This window comes from Muntiacus reevesi, chromosome 12 (genome assembly GCF_963930625.1).
Source record: "Muntiacus reevesi chromosome 12, mMunRee1.1, whole genome shotgun sequence".
Classification (NCBI taxonomy): Eukaryota; Metazoa; Chordata; class Mammalia; order Artiodactyla; family Cervidae; genus Muntiacus; species Muntiacus reevesi.
This window is the reverse complement of record NC_089260.1, coordinates 65124720-65147401: the sequence shown is the minus strand read 5'-3', so window position 1 is coordinate 65147401 and position 22682 is coordinate 65124720.

Here is a 22682-nt window from a genome sequence, read left to right as displayed (position 1 = left end):
TCCAGTGATTAAGAATCTGCCTTGCAGTGCAGGGAACATGGGTTCAATCCCTGGTTGGGAATTAAGATTTCACATGCCTTGGAACAACTAAACCCAGGTGCTGCTACTATAGAGTCCCTGTGCTACAAGGCAGATCCCCCTTGCCACAACTGAGACCCAAGCCAGCCAAATAAATAAATATTTTTTAAAAAGAAAAAAATATTCGATGAAAGTGCAACAAGCAAACAAAAAATAATACAAAATCATCCATATGGATCTCCAAAAATAAACTCTTTTAACCAGTGTGGATGAGCTATTACTAGTATTACCATTTCATCAAACAGAAGAATTAAAGGAATTTTCTACTGAGTTGAGCTCCAAGCTCTTAAAGATACATATTTCTATAAGACACATCTTAAACTTCAGAAAGGGGTCATGTAATGATTTATCTTTCGATAAGAGACAGAAGGAAATGATGTTCTTTCAAATTTTGGCTTAGTATCTGTTTATCTAACCACTAAATTGTGTGGGTTTTTTTCTCATGGAAAGAGAAAAGAGGCAGTGTGGTTTGTGGAGTTAGCCCCTTTACGTAGATTATTTTATTTAAATGAAGAGAGCAATGACTCACTTATCAATTATATATTCATGGCCAGAACCTACTTTCTCCTCTCTTTGACTTACTAACTTTGCCAATCTTCTGACCTTTTATTAGTCACAATCATCTACCACATGATTTTCCCATTGTGTTACCAAATTTTGATCTGTATGTTGAATTTCTTTTAGTTTCTCTTAAAGGTAACTTCTGCAATAGTGTGGTCCTTCAGAAGAAAGTTGAGTTTACATGGTGTGACGCTTTCCACAATAGTAAAAGGTAAGATGAATGGCATTGTATAAAGGCAGCTCCCAAAAGAAAAGTGGATGTTTACTAGAACATACCAGAAATTTCTCTGGCAAGTTTATGAGATGCACAGTCAGATCTATACAAATCTTTTTTTCTGATGGATGACAAACTATCCATAGAGCAATAACTGTCAAAGCTTTTTATGAACTGTGTGAAACACATATTACATGTGTTATTGTGCTATAATTATTGATAGCTTGTTTAGTGTTGTTTTGTGTCCTATATTATTGTGATTTCCCTCAATAAAATCTTTTTTAATTTTTAAGTAGTAACTACTCATCCTAATTTTCTGGACTTGCTTTTAAAAAAGAAAAAAAAAAAAAAGAAAACTTGTACTCAGATTCTAATTCCTTCAAGCATGCTGCCAACTATTTAGTATTTTTCGTTGGACCATGGTTTGTCTATCTGTAAAACAAAAGAACTGAACTAGATTGCAGAGTCCATCTACAGAGCTTTCAGAAAATTGAGGGAGTACATTGTGAGCGGGGCCCCAAGTTTCCTACCCTCATTTTAACCGGAGGAGTCTAGACTTACCTTTTTTATATTGCTGGGGTTTGGACACTTCTACAAAGTTTTCATTTGCAAGTAACAGAAAATTCCACTCATACTTGCTTAAGTATAAGAGATAATCTCTTTACTTACATAATTAAGAAGTCTAAAGTCAGTTGGCTTCAGGTACAGTTTGATCCAGCATGTTAACTGTATTTACCTTAGAGGTTCATTTCTTTGTATTGCTCAGAGATCTGCCTCCTGTGCCAGCTTTGGACTTAGGCTAGACTTGCTAATGGCAGAAGCTGGGTTGGGGGTCAATCCCATATAATATACACAGAATAAGGTTATTTTCTACAAGAAAATTTAGGTGTATTTTATCAAGAAGGAGACAAAGTAGGAATAATAAGATGCCTACCTCAGGGTCCATTTAAGATGTTGTCTGAAAAATGATTTTCATCCTTAAAAACAAGTTTGAAATATCTAGAGAAGTCCATGCTAAGACTTCTCTAGATCTGCTTTTCTCTGATTCTACTTTTCTCTCATTTAAGTCAGTGTCAAACTCCCCAGAACATTCTAGATCCACAGCTGATCTCATTAAAGCTCAGAATGGGTTAATAGCTTATGGCAGAAAGCACCGAGTTTTACAAATAATGTCTCATATGTTCTCGGCAAAAGTACCGATAGTCATATCCTACAATTTGCACGTTAACCCAGAGGCCAATGTGTAATTTATTTAAATGAGAATTTTCTTTTTAAAAGAGGAATGATTCCCTGAGGGTTGATACTCACAGCTGATAGCCATTTGGTGAGTGGGGCTGGTTATTGCCTTTAGTTAAAATTTATTACAGGTATCACTGAAGGAAAAGAAAAAATTTCTACTTATTATGAAAGAACCTGGAAGGCCTGAACATTTTGTCCACCCAAGACTGGCTCCTCCCGAAATAAACTTTCTCCTTGCTTGCTGGGGGATTAGCCAATGCCACCCCATCAGTGATTCCTGGGGCGGAAGATCCCCTGGAGAAGGCAGTGGCAACCCACTCCAGTATTTTTGCCTGGTGAATCCCATGGACAGAGGAGCCTGGTGTGCTACAGTCCATGGGGTTACACAGAGTTGGACATGACTGAGCAACTAACACCCCTATCACCATGACAGTACATTGGGGTTTAAGAACCAATTCCATACTTGGGAGCTTGGAGATCCATCTTCAGGGGCAAGTGCTATGAAGTCAAGCATCTGGCCCACAAAGAAGGCAATCATAAAACAAGGTATATACCTGCTCTGTATAAGTTACCAAGTGTAAGGTATATACCTGCTCTGTGTAAGTTACCAAGTGCAAGGTATATACCTGCTCTGTGTAAGTTACCAGGTGCAAGGTATATACCTGCTATGTGTAAGTTACCAAGTGCAAGGTATATACATGCTCTGTGTAAGTTACCAAGTGCAAGGTATATACCTGCTCTGTGTAAGTTACCAAGTGCAAGGTATATACATGCTCTGTGTAAGTTACCAAGTGCAAGGTATATACCTGCTCTGTGTAAGTTACCAAGTGCAAGGTATATACATGCTCTGTGTAAGTTACCAAGCGTAAGGTATATACATGCTCTGTGTAAGTTACCAAGTGCAAGGTATATACCTGCTCTGTGTAAGTTACCAAGTGCAAGGTATATACCTGCTCTGTGTAAGTTACCAAGTGCAAGGTATATACCTGCTCTGTGTAAGTTACCAAGTGCAAGGTATATACCTGCTCTGTGTAAGTTACCAAGTGCAAGGTATATACCTGCTCTGTGTAAGTTACCAAGTGCAAGGTATATACCTGCTCTGTGTAAGTTACCAAGCGTAAGGTATATACCTGCTCTGTGTAAGTTACCAAGCGTAAGGTATATACCTGCTCTGTGTAAGTTACCAAGTGCAAGGTATATACCTGCTCTGTATACGGTGAAGAGAACCAGGTTAGGCATCAAGTGAGCTGCCTTTAAGAAGTATTGCAAATTCACTGTGTTCTCTCAAGACCCCAGGCCTTTTCATTATGGTGTTCCCTTTGTCTGTAATGCCTTCCTCCCCTTCATTCACCAGCCTCCAGCCCCTCACTCCACATCCCCCCCACCACCACCCCAGGCATTTCAGAAGTCATCCTCTCGCAACAGGCCACTAACTGAGATGATGGTTTCTTTCTAAAGTTTCCTAGAATAATTCATAATGCAGTTCTTACTGATAATGGCTCCTTTGGTCTTCTGCTTCCCTCAATGGGGTATAATTATAATCCTCAGTTTTCTCATCCAGAAAATGGGGGGATAGTAATCCTTCATCAGAATGGCTGTAAGGAAAAATGATCAAAATCTTTAGAACTGCTTTATCAGTTTTTGGCTTTCAGTAAATATTCAATACCTTCAAGCTATAAATATAAACCTGATACATTCAACAGTGAAGATAGAGAGTTTGTAACATGAACAAGAGTGAAGTGTCGATTCAGATTGTGAAGCGGCCATGTACCTGTTACTGAAGAAACAGACTTCTTAGTGGTTCAATAAACCATCAGCATAACTGTGTAACTGATCAGTAACCACCTGGACTAATACTGCCTTGCAGACAGATTCCAGCCTTCCCCAAGCCTGTTCAATGCCTGCTGAGTATCTGTCTTGCTCATGGGGAATATTTTCTTTGAAATATGGCATCCCACAAAGAGAAAAAAAAAAATGCTTCTTTTCTGAGCATGCTGAGGCAGGGTTTGAATGGTTGTCAATGCCTGGTGGCTCAGACGGTAAATAACCTGCCTGCAACGTGAGAGACCCAAGTTCAATCCCTGGGTCAGGAAGATCCCCTGGAGAAGAGCATGGCAACCCACTCTGGTATTCTTGCCTGGAGAATTCCAAGGATAGAGAAACCTGGTGAGCTACAGTCCATGGGCTCGCAAAGAGTTGGACACAACCGAGTGACTAGCCCTTTCACACTTTCATCCAGGAATAGACCACAGAAGATCCCTGAGATAATGGCAATGTAGCATCCAATAAGGTCTTGAAATTTATGATTATGGGGCCCTGGATGAGTTGATTTTTTTTTTTTCAAAATGCCTTTTATTTATCTATACTTTTTAGGTGAGTTGCTTCATCAAGTGCCTCAAGTTTCCTCCCTGTATGGGTTGGAAAATAAATTCTAGTCTCTATTTTATTTCCCCATCAAGAGAAGGTAACACATGAGACAATAATGAAAGATTTGTGTTATCAAATCCTTGGAAGCACCACTGGAAATAAATCAAAGATTTTACTCCAGGACATGAATGATTCAGATGCCTAAGCAGTACATATATTTCCAGATATATAAATATATCTGTGCTTGCTTTTCCCCAGAAAATACCAAATTCTTGTAGGGACCACAGTGAATCATTTCAATCTCCCTTTTATTGAGGACTGGGATCACAGTTTGACAGTCAAAAATGAAAACTAAGAACACGATTCTGTTTCTTTTCCTTTTTCCCTCTTTTTACAACCAGGAGGGAAGCTGGAGATTGAAAGGAAGTTCGCGTCAAACTTTGAACACTGTCTCTGACATTCAGCTGTGTTGGCTTTCCTCCAACTATAAAGCTTTCAACAGTTTCTATTCTCTGATGATGCAAGTCCCCACCTGTTGACTGGGCAGACTTAACTTCTACCTGTTTCAACACCTTTGCTTCTCTAACCATGGTACCTAAGCAAAAACAAAGGCTAATGACAGCGCTTGTTTCCTGGCAGTGTAATGGGTGGGATTTAAAGCAAGTGTACTCTTTCCTTTCCCTCCTTGCTGTAGGAAACCAGAGTGCTAAGCTTGGAAGGCTTTGTTGCTTGGGAGTGAGCCCTGTTTGGGTTCTGCTTACACAAGGAAGAAATGGTTCGAACAGGGAAGTACAGAGGTCGGAGTTTAAATTATTGCTCTCGGTGTCCTGGCTGCTTGACTATCCATGGCCACGTCTTGGTTTTCTCATCTGTAGAGAGGGGATACTAACGTAGAGCTCCCAGCATTTGAATGTCTGCGAGATTCAAATAGGATCGTTATTCAAAAGTCTTTTTGGACAGTAGGCACTCGGTAATTATTAGCTTCCTTGTTTACTTCCTCATTCCAAGTTTATCCTCTTGATGGAAGGGGGTATGATCAACCACAGTTAAGTGAATAGGAGTCTGGCTGTAATATGAATTTACAGGTACAGAGCGAACTCTGGAAAAAACCGGTGAGCTGCTGACATTTGTCTTCAGGTTGGCCACTCCCATTCCTGTTCCCTCTGCTTCCTTGTTCACGTCTGCTCTGCTTTTTCCCTAGAGCACCCAGATTCCTCATGTGTCTTTCTCCTTCCTTTTATCAATCCTTATCTTTAGAATACATTCAATAAATTCATTTCAAACATATGTGCAAAGTACTGGTAAGATTCAATGTATATTTGAGGATAGAGATTTAACCCAAATTAATGAACCTCTTACGGGGGCATATTGGTCAATGACCAAGTCAGTGGTTGATTTCCACATCTGTGATTCTAATTTAGCAAATATGCACAGAGCTCCTCCTCAGTGCCCGGTTGTGAGGTTTGGAATACATGACTGGGTGAGACATGGCCCTTGCCCTCGAGGGCCTCCCAGTCTTGTGGGACACAACCGTATAATTATAAATAACAATAGCAATAACTACAACAATAATAGCAGACATTCATGGAACACTTACAATGTGACAGATGCTTCTCTGTGTGTTTCATATATATTCATTCATTTGCTCTTTGCAACAACCCTATTTGTTAGTTATTGTTATCAACTACAGTTTCAAGTAAGGAAATTGAGGCTCAGAGGGGTTAAATATCAGACCCAAATCACACAGCTGGTCAACGTGGTCTAGCTGTGGACCTTTTGTTATTTACCACTTACTGCCTCCCTATACACAAGACAGTGTGATGATTACTTCTGGGATTCTTTTGTTAGCAGTAATCAGTGATGCAGACATGAATGCAAAGAGTTTATTTGATATGTATGGCTGAGCCCCTTTGCTGTTCCTCTGAAAGTATCACAACATTGCTAATCAGCTATTGTTGCTGTTCAGTCACTAAGTCATGTCCAACTCTTTGCAACCCCATGGACTGCAGCACAACAGCCTTCCCTGTCTTTCACTATCTCCCGGAGTTTGCTCAAACTCATATCCAATCATCTTATCATCCGTTGCCCATTCTCCTCCTGCCCTCAGTCTTTCCCAGCATCAGGGTCTTTTCCAAAGAGTCGGCTCTTTGACTATATCCCAACACAAAATAAGAAGTTAAAAAAAAAAAAAAAGTTTATTTAAGAAGCTAAAAGGAACAGGAAAAATTATGATCATTCATTAGTAGTAGAATGCTTAAGTTAATCATGGTATATCTAGATAAGGAAATCCCTGCAGCCATTAAAAAGATGAGCATACGATTCTAAACTTCAAGAGGAAAAAGGAAGGTACAAACTGGTTTATATAGCATTATTCTAAATTTATAAAAAGTGTACTTCTGTATACATAAGTATTTCTCTGGATCAGATAGTGCATAAGATGCTTAGTACCAACACGGATACAATCAGGCCCTGGAGGAACTGTTGTTCAGGATGAGTCTCCAGTTTAGAAGAGGATGGGTATTCAGGCAGTGTTAGAGGGCCATGGATGAGGCAGTTGTGCCCAAGGCATTTGGGCTCTGCTGGGCAGCAGGAAGGCATCCAGGAAAAATCACAGAGAACAACAGCCTTGCCTCTTTGCCTTGAGAATTTCATCCCCCAAGGACAGACTGGTTTGTTCTCTTCACTCTTGCCTCTCCAAAAGGGAGTGATGGGAAGTCAAAGCATGTCTATCTTGCTCCAAACCTCCGGTGGCTTCCCGCCAGTCCATCTTTGACTCCTACTCCCATATTACCAACCCGAAGCCCAGTCCCTTCCAATTCTCTCCCAGTGTCCCCCGCAATGTGTCATTTTAATCCAGAAGCTCCTCTGGTCTCTGGAATGGTTAGGGAGTTGAAGCTCAAACCCTGCCATTTAACCCCATATTTGCTTTAGCTGGCTTCTCTTTGGAGCTACAGTTGGGAATTTGGTCCTTAAATGAATGGCTCATATTCTTTAAGATATCTGGAAACCAGCCCTTCCCAAAGAGTGAGAAAGAATCACCACTTCTGTCAACTATGTGTAGACTGTGGGCCAGGCATGGTGCCTGCATTATCTCCTCTTCTTATAACAATTATAAAGTGTAGATGTTATGATCCTCATTTTAAAGGAGGAGAAAGTATAGCTCTGGGTGGGTGATGGAGGGTCTGCTGCGGTCTTACTTCTGTGACTAAAACAGATCCTGGCACACAGACACCATTCAGAGTTGTAATTTCTGATTCTCACAGGCAACAAGTGGCAGGTTTGAGACCACAATCACTGTTAATATGATCCCAAAGTTAATAAGATCTAAGCTTTTTCTGCTGTGCCAAGCTATTCCTCAGCCTGAACCCCCACAGGCTGGATGTTCTTTCTTCCTGGCTACTACAACTTTGGGTGTCATGACAAGGGCGTTTATCCTGACCACCTTCTAACTGTCAGGGCTTCATGGTGGCCTCTAGATCAAAGAATGAGGGAACCTTCTGAATATTTGCAGGAATACAGTTTCACAAGGTGTACCTGGGCTGAAATCTTTCATTCCTTTTTGCTGCCCCTTAGAGGCCTCCCCAGAGAAGGCAATGGCACCCCACTCCAGTACTCTTGCCTAGAAAATCCCATGAACGGAGGAGCCTGATAGGCTGCAGCAGTCCATGGGGTCGCTAAGAGTCAGACACGACTGAGTGACTTCACTTTCACACATTGGTGAAGGAAATGGCAACCCACTCCAGTGTTCTTGCCTGGAGAATCCCAGGGGCGGGGGAGGCTGGTGGGCTGCTGTCTATGGGGTCACACAGAGTCAGACTGAAGCGACTTGGCAGCAGCAGGAGTAGAAGCCTACCAAACGACTCCAGGCCTTTGCCTTCTCCTCTTTATCACTCTCTGGAACATAGTTGGAACTTGTGCAATTGCAGGATTCTTTTCTGTGGGAACAATAATCTCATTTCAATAAGTGTGGGTGGGTGGATTATAAGTTCTGGGCTTGGAGTTCTGTTGTAGAACTAGGGAGGGACTGGGTTAAATAGTTGTATGACTAACAAGCTATTGCTCTTTTATGGCCAAGAAAGAAAAGGTTGCTTTGAGGATTATCAGTTCAGACTGGGAATGATTCACCTAAAAGTATTCAATGGTTTGGGTGATAGGAGTGGGGACGGGGGGAGCATTTACCTGTCTCCCCCTATTCCTACCTCCTAGAAAAGAACAGCATGTTACATACTCAAAGGAGTTTAACCTTCTTTCTTTTTCTCAATCTCCCTCTTCCTTATGAGAAAGGTCTCTAAAATTATGGAAAGAGTGTGCCAGGTAAGATATCGCTTTAGATTCTTTCCTGGTTTGGTATTAACAGCATGTGTTAGATACAGTAGACATTTGGAGATCAGCTATCAAGACAAGAGATTCTGAGCAGTCAGGTCACCTCTGGGTTCCTGAAAGGGGCAAGTTGGACTAGATATGCAGGCTTACTCATTCACTGGTTGTTTACTGAGCACTTATCAGGACTGAAGAAACTTGTGTCAGGTGGCAGGGTCTATCAAGCATCTTCTTGCTACCTGCCTGAGTTCAGAGCCAGTTGAGAGGAGAACACTGAAATTATTAGGCAGAAGGAGCTTAGCACATCACTGCGATTGTAGATAAACACCACTGAGGGTGTAAGGCTACAAGGAACAGCAGTAATAGCTTTCCCAACACTCAGCCTCAGAATAAAATGAATTTTTCATCCATTCTTATGCACTCTGGACCATCACAAGGTCTCACACTCCTGAGTGTGTTGGGGGCATCTTTTTTCAGCCCAACTTGCAGTGCAGAGAACCAGCGCAGACTGTGCGCTCTGTGCTCTCAAATACACCCCCAGAGAATGGAAGCATTAGAGGGATTGTGCCAACAAGTTCAGTTTCTTCTCCCAAAGGACCCAGTAGCTGAGTTACTCCTCCTCTCAAAGCAGGGTAAGAGAGTGAATGGAGAGAGGGCTCGGGGTTTAGAATAAGTTCCTCCTCATGGAAACCAGAAAAGTTGGGAATAAATGTGTGGTCGAGGCAGTAGACATTCTCCATACATCTGTCATCACCTACATTTTCCAGCCTTCCTTGCTGTTAGGTTGGGGCCATGTGGGGCCAACAGACTTAAGTGGAAGTAATGTGTGTTATCCATTAGAGTCTTCCTCTGTCCCTCTCATTCTCTGCCTTGGCGACCCTGGAGGCTGTGTGTTCTAGATGGCATGTCTGTAACATGAAGGAAATCTGCCAAAACTGAAATAGACTTTACATGAAACATGCCTTATTTCTCTAAGCTGCCTAGATTCGGAGATTTATCTGTTACCGCAGCAGAACCTGTCCCACCCTGACTAAAATAATGCTACTCCCCAGACATCAGGGACTGGATATATTGTGAGAACAAAGCAGACATGATCTATGTACTCATGAAGTGTTTAGTCTAGTGGGGAAGATAGAAAACAAATAGGCAAAAAATTAAATAATTACAAGCTGTGGTAAAAGCTGTGAAGGAAATGCAAAATAATTGGCAGGGTATATATTTAAGTTTGCTGGCCAAAGTAAACATCCCTGAAAAAGTGACACTTTAGCAAATCTATAATGGAATATTTCAATACAAAGCCATAGTCTTTTGACATAGTAATCTCTTGCCATTGAAGTTTTAGTATTCATCTTTCATGGTAGGAGCACCTTCCTCTTTTTGGATGATATACCTGCTAGTACATAGATGCCAAGTGTTACTTCAACCCATTGCCATTGGCTAAGACAATGTTATATTCCTTTTCCTGTTGTGGTTTTGATTCTAAAAGTAAGATTTTTATTTGTATTTGACAGACATGTATTTGTAATAATAGGTATACATTTTCATACTACATCAAAACCTCTTCTCACCAATATTCAGCTATCTTCCCCTCACCCGTGATGTGTCTTTCCTCACAGCCTTACAACATACAGCCTCTAGAACACACAGCCTTTGGGGTTGCTAAGGCAGAGAATGAGAGGGACAGAGGAAGACTTTAACTGATTCAACTCACAAGTAACATACATTACTTCCACTTAAGTCCAGTGGCCCATTATGGCACCAATTTAACAACAAGGGAGGCTGGGAAAGATACATCACAATAGTACTAATTAGTACTAAGTAGTGCTAATAAAGAGTATGACTTTGAAATCTCAGGAATCTATTATTGTTGGAGAACCAACAGGCACACCTTTCATGAGGCTCAATATGTGCATTAATTGTAAAGGCAAGTCTTGCACTTTTCTTCAACTGAAGGTCCAAACATACTCCAGAGATGACTGTGGTGGACAATAGGAATGTCAAGGCTTCCTTCTCCCTTATTTTGGTAAAAATTTACTGATTTTCCAATGGGGCACCACCCCCTCCCCAATTTCCACTCACATGTGATGCAGGCCTTGACCATCAAAAGATAGCATTTTCTTGGCTTCAGTGATTAGCCTACATATGGGCATGAGAACTGATTAAGTCAGACTTGAGAGTTGTGTGGCAATCTTGGGGGAAGAAAAGCATCACCCTGTTTGTAAAACATAAACCTAGGAGAACCTAGGGCTATTCCCATTACTTCCGTTTTGCCTTAGTATCCAGAATCACTAAAAACAGTGAGTCTGCTGTTAAGCCATAAATGAATTAAAGACTCATGCCAACTTTGTTCTGATCCCCAAGCCAATAAGCTGGCTTTTCTGTGGCCTGGAATGACATTAAATCTAACTGATAGAGACTAAAATTCACAAGAGAAAAAGAAAGATGTCAATGGACCAACTGTCAACCCTTCTGCTGATCTAAGATCTCTTCATTATTTTCTCCAGAGTTGTGGGTTCTTCAGAGTGGCTCTAATAATTGCAGGAGGAAGTAGTTCACATTCCAAGAGCTTTGCTTCCTGAGTGGGGGACTTATTTATTAAGAGTAAAGAATAGTGTCGGGGCTTCCCTGGTGGCTCAGTAGTAGAGAATCCAACTGCCAAAGGGCCCTAGCGCCTGTGCTCTGCAACGAGAGGCGACCCCAGTGAGAAGTGCCCACACTGTGGTGAAGGATAGCCACAACTAGACAAAAGCCTGTGCAGCGGCAAAGACCTGGCACAGCCAGAAATGCATAAATAAGTAAATAAAAACTAAGGACAGTGTCCATCTAATTACGGTGTTCAAGGTATAAGGTGGAAAGAAAAAAAACTGCAAAATTTGTGATCATTGCAAAAAGCAAAATAAAGACACATGAAAGGCATTTAAAAAGTCAGGAAATAAAACAAAAAACAAATGGCAACAATAATAGAAATCTTATTGAAATTTCTTTGCTCAGTGGAAGCTTAAATGAATGTTAAGTGCTTGACTTCTCGAAGTAGACTTAATTTAGTCAACTCACACGGCTGTTTAATTCTCTCTCTTGTCTTGTCTCTCCCTGGGTCATGCATTGCTTTTAAGGTGTAGTTTTAAATCTGGATGGTCCAAAGGAGAGGAAACAGTTCAAAACTGATAAGTAAGTCAAATTTGCCTTAGATGGTCCTCAATTTTTAGTTTCCGGCCATTTCCTTTCCTCCCCATTCTGGATGAAGGAAGGAGAAAAAAGCGGAAGGAAAAAATCAACAAATGCGTCATTGAAAAACCTACTTGTCACAGCAACCTTATGAGATGAATTATGTCATTTCAATTTTCAGAAAACTGAGGATCAGAGAGGGTGACACTTATCATTAATCTTGATTCAGTTCCCTTGTGTCACAGGTGTTTTTCTAAGTCCCTAACACGAAATCGTCTACTTCATTCACAACAACAATCCCACAAGGAAGGCCATGATGGCCTCAATTCATGGAGGAGGAAACAGAAACACTAGGAGGTGGAATAACTTACCCACAATCATGTAACTTGTGTCAGAGCCAGGAGTCACCCAGCTAACCTTGCTCCAGAGTCCATGCCCCTTAATCACTAGGCCATTTTGCTACTGAAAATGCCAGATGATCTGTGCAGGTTGATTTGTTCCAAGTTTCAAAGTGAATTAGTAACTGTAGTAGTCAAGTTTACTAAAGACTACATAATTAAATCTGAGCTTCCCTGGTGGCTCAGATGGTGAAGAATCCACTTGCAATGCAGGAGACCTGGATTCATTCCCTGGGTCGGGAAGATCCCCTGGAGAAGGGAATGGCTACCCACTCCAGTATTTTTGCCTGGAGAATTCCATGGACAGTGGAGCCTAGCAGGCTATAGTTCATGGGGTCACAAAGAGTGGACATGCCTGAGAGATTAAGCATGCACACACACATAATTAAATATAACTATTTTAAGAAGAAAAGGATCCATTAAAGGATAGCTCCCACAATGGATAAAAAGGCTAAAGTAACAGACTCTAGGCTGAAGTCCTAGGAACAATTCTCTGAGTCATAGCAGAGAACCAACTCACCCTGAAAGAAACCGCTCCCATCGTGATCAGGGCACCATGAACCAGGAACTGCCACCCCACCTCGGGATTCCAGCACCAACCTCCATCTGCATCCATCTATGCCAGTCAGAGCAGGTTCCCTACATCCTACCTCCTTCTCCATCAATCATCTCATCTCACCCCACACCCCCCACCAAAGTGTCCTCCATATCCCCTCTGATTAACAGAGGCTGTTCTGCATGTTGGTCCTTCAACAGCAAGGAAAAGAAATTCTATATAGGAAAAAACCTTACACTGTAGAGAACTTCCAAAATGTGAACAGGGTGTTCCCATGGGCTACATGACATGTGTACACCACAATTGTAAAACTGAGATTGAAGCCCAGATCTAGCCAGCTCCCAGGCCCCTGTTCTTAACCATATTATCCATTCTGCCCTCAATGTCCTTGTCCCCAAGGTCCCAGGGGTCACCAGTGTTAGGATCCCTGGATTCATGATACCTCAGATGCTCTGTCTGGGATCCCTTGAGAAATAACTACTTCTGGATCCATGTACATTATCCAAAAGAGCATGTCTCTCTCAAATACCCAACATCCAATGCCAGCTCTTCAGGAAGACTGGATACTTGAGGGGGAAACCAGATGGTGTGCTTTACTGCTCTCTGGGGAGTCTAGGAATGACTTGAGACTCAATAACTTGTTTCCTCTAGGCATGAACTCCTCATTTGCTTTCAAACTGAGTGCTCATAAAGGAGGGACTTGTGTCTCTTTCATATCGTTTTTTCCTGCTCCTAAGAGTAGACATTGCAGGTGTGCAAATAAATATCTGCTCAGTAAGAGGCAGACTGTAGGGATGGAAAGGTGGTGGGACAGCCCTCTTGAGCCAAAGTTGCCAGCTCAGGAGGGACACGTCTAGTTGGATTTGGGAGGTAGCGTGTAGAGAGATAAGGAGCAACAGAGGGGTCCAGAGAGAACTCAGACCATGTCACCCTCTAAAAAACCAGGATCTTCCCATGGATAGCTTCACAGAGATTGGTGCTCCTCCCTGTCATGACCAATGCACAGTCCACGCTAACTGAAATCATCCCCCTTACACTACTTCATGCTCCACAGTAAATGCAGTTCTCCAATCCAACAACCATTTCATACTCTACAGTGAACCACAGTCTTACCCTCCCCAACCACTCCACATTCATGGGAAGCCCCAGTGCTCCTTCCCACAACCAGTTCACATTCCAGGTTAACCACCTAATCTCTGCTACAACCCCTTCACACCTTCAAGGAACCCCTGGTCGTCCCTTCCCACCCCACTTTGTATTCCAAGGATAGACTCAGTCATCCTCCCAAGGACCACTTCATGCATCAACATGAACTCCCTCTCCATGAGCCCTTGACATTCCAGAGTGAATCCAATTCTTCTACCACAGACCTACCGAAAGTTCCACCGTGATCGCAGGCCTTCCACCCCTGCCCCTGCTCCCCACTCCACACCAAGAACCATTGCTGCCTCTCTGCTTGCCCTTCAAACCCAACAGTGAGCCTTAGTTCTCTACCGAAGGCCTTAATTCTCCAGTGTCCGCAGACTCCCCCCACCCCAGGATGTATCTCCACAGTAAAGTTCTCCCCACTCAGCTACCACTTCACCTGCCATGAAGGGTACAGGCCCTCTCCCACCCACTCTTCATCCACCATGAGAAGCCCAGTCCTCTCTCCCCAAAACCAGTGTCCGTTTGACAGTCTTGTCCTTCATTCCACCCAATAAACCCCAACGAACAGTGAACCGCAGTCTTCTCTCTCACACCCCTGTGTACTCCAAAAGCACCTCTCCTCTCTTCCCACAGCCACTTCATGTTCAACCCCTGATCCTCTGTCCCCGAACACATCACACTCCACAGTGAACCCCAGTCCTCAAGGGGCACTTGACCTTCCCCAGGACACCTCAGAGCTCACCCATCACAGTCCCTCCCACTCCACGGTAAAGACCAATGCACCCGGCCTCAGACCCTAAGACCCTACTTTCTCACCTCCACAGCATTTGGCATTGAACATGAGTCTCCATTCTTTCTTCCTTACAAGCGCCCCATGCTCTACAGTAAACTCCAGCTCTCCTCTCTCACAACTGCTTCACACTCCTCAGTAGGCCACACTCTCCCCATGCTCACAACCCCCAAACTCCCTTCCTCGAAGCCACTTCACACCCACAGCCACTTCCCAGCCAGGCTCTTCACAGCCACTCCTCCATCTGCGTAGCCCCAATCTTCTCTCTAAAACCACTGACCCGCCCATTCCTCCATCCTTCTTTTCACTGACCAGTGCGCCCTCTACAGCGAGAGCAGCCTCAACATGACCCTCATCTTTCACAAACACTTCCCACTCCAGGGAGATCTCAGCCTTCTCTCCCAGAGTTACTTCCCATCCACACTGAGCCCAGTTCTCCCTCCTGACACCTGTTTCACAGCCCAGTGAGCCCCAGTCACTTCTAACCAAAACTGCTTCACACTCCACAGTAAAGGGTCCTTCTGTGACCCTTCACACAGCGGGGTGAACTCAAACCTCCCACACCAGTCCCGTGAGCCTCCACGTGGCAAACCCAGTTTCCCGGCTCAGTCCTTAGCCATCATGAGCACTCACACACCACACTCACAACACCTCTACACTCTAACAGTAAACCTCAACCCTCCCACCCCACAATCAAGCTACATGAAACGATAAAGCCTGAACCGTCCTCCCCACAGCAAGTTCACATTCCACAGATCCACAGAAAGCCCATTACCTCACCCTACAGCCAGTCACCTCACACCCCAGTGTATGGCCAAGACTCCTCCACACACAATTCACCAATTTACATTCCACACGTAAGCATTATGTCTCCCCCATCCCGGCCCTTCACATTTCCCCAGAGGAGCCAACTCTCTTCCCAGAGCACTTTCACACTTTATGTTCATCTCCAACCTCCCTGTCTACAATAGTTCATGCTCGCCAGTAAACCCCCCACCCCCCCTCCCATCCCTTCACAACCCACAATAAACCCCTATCTGTCATCCTGAAACCACTTTTCCCTCCATAGTTAATTCCAAGACAAGCTCACTCTGCATTGAAACACCAATCTTCTCATCCAACAACCCAACCCATTCGAGAGAGAACCCAACCCTCCTACCTCAACAACCACTTCAGCCTCCAGAGCTATCTCTAATCATCTCCCCAATGACTACTTCACACCCACGATAACTCCCACCCGCCCACCCCTCATCACCAATTTCCATCCCACATTCAAGTCCAGTCCTTTCTCCACAGAGCCCCCTCACAGCCACAAAAGCAACAATCCACAACTCTCCCTCTCTTATAGACACCGCAGTCCTCCCTCAGCCTCCCCACCCGCAAGCCTTTCCCACTCGCAGTGAACTGCACTCCCATGAGCTCCCTATCGCCTCACACTCCACAGAAAATTCTCTTTCTCAAGTCCCACTAGCTCTGAAACCTCCAGTTAACTCCATATTTCCACCTCCACAGCCACTTCACAGCCCACTCCCAGCCTCTGTCCTCTTTTCTGCCCCCTTGCCCTTCACACTGCGGGGTAAGCCTCAGCCCTCTCTCACTCACTCCCTGCTCCATAGCCGACCCTGCCCTTCTCCCTTTCAATCACCTCACACTCTACCATCAACCCCTCTCCCCTTGATCTCCATCAGTTCTCCAAAGGACACTGGTGGGAATTGGAATACTATTCATCAAATGAAGTCTATAATCCTGAGGGCCTATTCTAAGCATTTACAGTGAAAGTGATGTCACATTTTCTGCTTTGCCATTCTGTTTATACTGGTGAATATTGGTAGAACATAGCACTTTAAAAAATAATGCCCAAATAATGTTCTCTAGCAGCAGCAGCAGCAGCAGCAGCAGCTTTAACAAATTAAGTTTGTAAACATGGCAATGCTCCATGCTCTATCAAATAAGAAAGTTGTAAATCCAGAAACATCAATTCCACCCTGATCATAGCTCCTCTGATGTTGTGTGTGTTTGTGATCCATTAAAGAAAGGAGATAGGCAAATAAAAGTCACGTTTGGGAGAGGATGTTGAGGTTATAAATGAAATTTATTTTCATTTGTACATGGGCTCATACAGTATGATATAGATGTTATTGAAAAAAAAATCCAGAGGGCTCCTTTTGTCTTCCTCAATGTTTAATCCTTTTTCTCATGGGGTACCTTTGGTATGCCAGTTATGTTATGTGAAGTGCATTATCTTCCTAAATCTTTCCAGAAAACCTGTCAGGTAGGTCTTATTAGAGGCTTAGAAAGGTTAAGGAAGGTATATGACCCAAGTCCTAGGGAGACTAACTGGTGGTTTTAAAGTATTTGTCCCAGACTCATGCCTTCTTAATTCTATTTGATTTTGATGTGTTCATTTTCAGGTAGAACAGAAGAGATGAAGGGCAGCTTCCCACACTCTCTTTAGGTCTGGAAGGAATGAACCTGACTTTCTGGGTCAGGGTATTATCCCATCTATGAGCCAGGGACTTTGCTTGTCTTATTCACCACTCTAGCCCCAGGGTGTAGCCTAGAAGGGACTCAACAAATACTTTTGGATAGATAATCATCTCTCTTTGGCTCTGGAATGAACTCCCTGGAGTCGGTTGCCATTTCCTCCTCCAGGAGATCTTCCCAACCCAGAAATAAAACCTGTGCCTCTTGTGTCTCCTGCATTGGCAGGCAGATTCTTTACCATTGCACCACCTGGGAAGCGTTAGTTATTTGTACATCTTCAATCAGTTAAAGAATGGGAAATGGGCTAAAGTACTGATTGGAAAATACCATTATTAATTTTTGGATTTGAAATCCTTTTAAGGTATTGGATCCATGAGGCAAAAGTAACAAAAGAGATATTCCAGTGGTAAGAAGATGTGTAGATACCAGCTCTCTAGTTCAACTCCATACTTTACATACATATTTTTGTTCCTAAAGCAGCGAGTGACTTCTCCAAAGCTCAGGTTGGGCAGGTCTGATTCTCTTGGAGCCTGTACTCTGGACCAGGACAGGGAAACCCGTCTCCTTTGCCTGGGTACTGAATAGCATTGAATGAACATCTTCTGATGTAATCTATGGTCTCAGATAGTATTTTATTTCCAACCTAGCATTTGTTGATGCTTCTATTTTCTTCTTTACTTTTCCTTCCCTGCAATTTAACTAATACCAAAACGCTGTTAGAATTAGTCACGTGCTGACTGTACCAGCCATTTCAGCCTCATAACCAAAGGTTTGTCACAGAGCATGGCTGCCACAATGACTGAAAGGGAAATGGAAATAAATAAAGTGTTATTTTTCCCCATCCTGAAACACAAGAGAACTGCCTCGGGCTTACAAATGTGAACTTGGAGATCGTTTTCAAGCCCAGCAAAGGCCTTACAGTTAGTGAGCCTGGCTGGGAGCTGCGCAGATCTGATTCAATGGGTTGTATGCTGTGAATATTGAAGCAGCACCTAGGCAACTCCCCGTGGGAGTGGAGGAGGGCACTGGAAGGAGAGTGCAGGAGCATGATGCTGATGTTCCAAAGGATGATTGGAAGGGAAGGGCGATGTCTGGAAGTGATAAGCACTTAGGTGTTTGCTTGTACTTTACTGTAAAGCCATGTAAATATACAGAAACTTCCTGGCAAAATACCTTGACTTGTAGCAACTTCACCTGCCATACTTGGTGATAATCTAGAAATAGGGTTTGCCCATAGTCTATTCATCTCAACCCTGGGGGGCTATGGTCCCTTCGGCCCTAGGAGAGTTCAAGTTTGTGAACAGAAGCAAGAAAGTTTTTGATGTGATGTTCAATTGGACACCATAGACAGAAGAGGATCTTTCATAAGCTGCCTCACAACTTCTCATGCAGAACTCATGGTCTTCATCTCCGGCCAAGTCATTTTCAGAAATCTGCCAAAAGCTCCAGAAGTATCATACTTATCTAACTAAGACCAAGTCAGCAAGCAGTGATTGTGTGCCCACCATTGTGTTAGACATTCTTATGCTAATTCATAAAGATATTCACTCATTCAATAAATACCACATCTGTGTAGATGCTTGCAGATAAGACAGTGAGCAAAACCCCAGATCTTGTCCTCAAGGAGCTCTGAGTCTGGAGGAGAGACATAGGTGTGTAAAGAGAATATTATCTTATTGTGTGTGACAACTCACAGCTCCTCACCCAGCATCACTGGACAAATAGGGAAGACTTCTAGAGGAGGTTACAATCCTGAATTTGGTTGTAGAGATGTTAAATGTTACCCAGTTTAAGAAGTAGGGAGGCAGGAGAAAGAAGGACCTGTGAGCAACAGTACCTAGATGAAAAACCACCTGCTATATAGCAGGGTTTGTTTGATGCTGCTGGAAGGGAGAGGAGAAAGCAGTCAGGCATTCAAACTTCTGAGGCCAGGTTGAGGAGCTCTATGTATAGCTAAATTGTGTGTGAAAGAGGCAGAGAGCAGAGAAATGAACAGGCCGTGTGTTAGGAAGATACTTCCTCTACAGTACACCAAGGCTCCAAGAGAAATTAAAATATAGTGGAGATTATAGCATGACTTGTCATGTTACCCGAAAACTGGGTTCACCTCTTGGTGGGTGTTGAGTCAAAGACATAGGCAAGCCAAAGAGAAGCTCATTGCTTGCAGCATGTCAGGAGAACACTGGGAAATCTTTCCCAAAGCAGTGTCTCTCAGAAGAGCAAAACTGGAGCTGTCATAATCTGTGGGTACATGCATATTCGTGAAGGGGCTTGGGCAGTAGACAGAGTCCAAGCCTTAGTTGATTAGAGTCAACTAAGAAGGGGTGGAGGGGCAGTCAAAAAAGTCAGCATCATCATTCCTTAGATTCCAGCTGGTCCGGTGGTTGATCACCTGAGGGCGATTTAAATTCTGTGAAACAGCTCAAGACAGTGCCTTAGGTTAGTCTTTATCATTGAAATAGAACTGGGAGTCTTTGCAACTGATTTGTTATCCTTTCAATTGTTACTTCTCTTGCCTGATAAATTTGTCCTTTTGTTCTCTTAGGATTGTTATTACTGAGACCTGTTCAAAGACAAGCATTGCAACCAGGCTTAGATCACAAAACGGCTTCTATTATGTCAAGAAAGCCACGCTGGGTTCTTTTTTTCTGGGACCACACCCCTACCCTATCTGCTTACAGTCAGGGTGTTTTCATGTGAGGAAAAGTCAGGTGAGCATTTAGGAACATTTGGGCAAAAATGAGTAAATTCGGTGCTCTAGGTTGGGGCAATAGCATGAGGCCAATAAGAAGAGTTATTGAGATGCCACCCAGTGCAAAAATTATCCATTTAATTCTCACAGCAACTGAGCAAGGTGGTTGTTGTACCCATTCTATAGATGAAGAGATGGTGGTAACAGAAATCAGTGACTTGCTCAAGGTTACAATGTAATGAAAGAAGTGAGAAGTTATATCTTAGAATTATTTGGCTCCAAAACTTGTGTTTTTGATGACTCTGATGCATGTCACAGAGACAGGAGTGAGCATGACAAGTGAGCTAGAAACTGCTGCTTAGAGGAGCTGGCCTTCCTGGAGCACATAGCAGATGCAAACATGAGTGAGTTGGTTGTGTACTGTCAGTGTTGGGTTCAGGAATTTACCAAGACTTTGTTAGAAAATGAGAACTCTTGAGGTCTGGGAGCAGGGCAGTATGAAATGGTTAGCGATGTAGACTAGATAGGTTCAAATCTCAGCTTTACCACTTGCCAGATATGTGATCCTGAAAAGAGGTGAAGTTGTAGAGGAGGAAGGTTGAAGCAATAAGAGAAAACACAGCTCACATTATGTTTACCTGACTTAGTTCCTCGGAATAGTCAGGGACAGATTAACTTCAGAGAACTAGTGTCGGGAAATGTGCTCTGACATGTATATACAAAGCTTGCCTTTTGGACAAACAGAGGGAACAGAGAACAAAGTACTCTGATGAACTAGGCTGATAAGTCCTCTGCTAGGATAAGCAGAAGGGAATAAAAGAAAACATCACCACCACCTTGATCTTGTAGCTGGTAGCAAAAATGCCTTAGAAAACAAAATTGCAAGTTGTCTCAACTGTAGTTATTTTTCATGGAGCACCACCCAGATCTTTTCATCAAAATTTGGGTTCTGAAGCTACGAAACAGCTGCTGAGGAGCTGAGATTACACTGGCCCTAGAATGAAAAGCCTGGAATTTGTGACAAAGATTCTACTACCAGTGGGTGATGATATTCCTCAAGATACTTGACTCCTCTGAAGGGAAGGTTTCTTTGGTAAAATGGGGCAACAACATCCAACTTATCACTCATGAGAAAGTTACATTAAATAGAGGCTGGGAAGGCACTTTGAAACTTGTAGTGGGATACAGAAAGCGGTTAACTATCATTATTAGGATAACAATGTCAGCATAAGCACCAGCATTCTTGCATCTGTTGGGGGTTTTAGTGTATCTAGTCATGAACTACACACAGGAAACAGAGAAATAAATAATTGATGCAATTGTGAGCTCTTTTACCCAAGGATAGAGTTGTAGAAAGCAGACTTCTTGGAGTCTGGAGCAGTGATTCTCAAAATGTGGTTCAGAACTAGCTGAATCAACATCAACATCACCTGGGAACTTGTTTAAAAAAATGCAAATTTGGGGGGTCACACCCTTGAACTACTGAATTAGAAACTCTGGGGGTTAGAACCAGCATCTGTTTTAACAAATTTAATAACCATTGACCTAGAGAAAAGAGAAATGTGATCATCTAGCAAAAGTCATGACCAAGTAACTGCTCTATATGATCACAGACATTCCCAATGAGGAAGAAATTAGGACTTTGGTGAGGAGCTCAAATCAAGTGATCTGAAAAACTGCAAGGTATTGGTGTATAGTCAAGGTAGAACAAAACTGGTTTGCTATAATGTCATTTTTCTTACTGTAGTGGGTTGAATAGTGTCCTCCCAAAATTCATGACTTTGCATCTGACCTTATTCTTTGTAGATGTAATCAAATTAAGATAAGGCTGTACTGGAGTAGGATGGGCCCTCAATCCCATTACTGGTGTTCTTATAAGGAGAGAGAGGTTGGAGACCCAGAGAGATGTAGAGACAGAGGGAAAGATACCATTGAGGCAGAGGTTGAAATGATGCTTCTACAAGCCAAGGGACACCAAGGAATGGCAGCAACCAAAAGTTACGAGAGGAACTTGGAAGAGATCCCCTTCTCAACCCTAAGAAGGAACTGATTCTGCTGACACCTGAACCGTGAAAAAAAAATGTGTTTCTGTTGCTCTAAGCCACTCGTTTGAGCTTCTTTTTTATATGGCAGCCCTGAGAAACTCATTCCCCTAACCTCCTTTAAAAAGCAAGTATTTCTCAACATGATATTCTGGAACCCCTCTTATTTCTGCCAATTTCTCAGACTCTTGATAATTTTGTTCTATGTGTGGTTTTTTTTGTTGGGTCATACTGTCCCTGATTACGGTTGAAGCTTCTACTTCCAGCCCAGATCCCTTCTTTGAGGTGTTAGATATTCAGATATTTAAGTAACCCCTAGGAAGACGGCATAGAGTAGTGGGTAAGCCAGGGCCTTTGGAATGGACTGACAGCTAGTGTGACCCTGAAAGTGAAAGTGTTAGTCACTCAGTTGTGTCTGACTCTTTGTAAACCCATGGAGTATAGCCCAGCAGATTACACTGTCCATAGGATTCTCCAGACAAGAATACTGGAGTAGGTTGCCATTCCCTTTTCCAGGGGATCTTCCCAGGTCTCCTGCATTGCAGGCAGATTCTTTACCATATGAACCACCAAGGAAGATGTGACCTTGGGAGTTATTTAATCACTCAGAGCCTCAGTTTCTTCCTT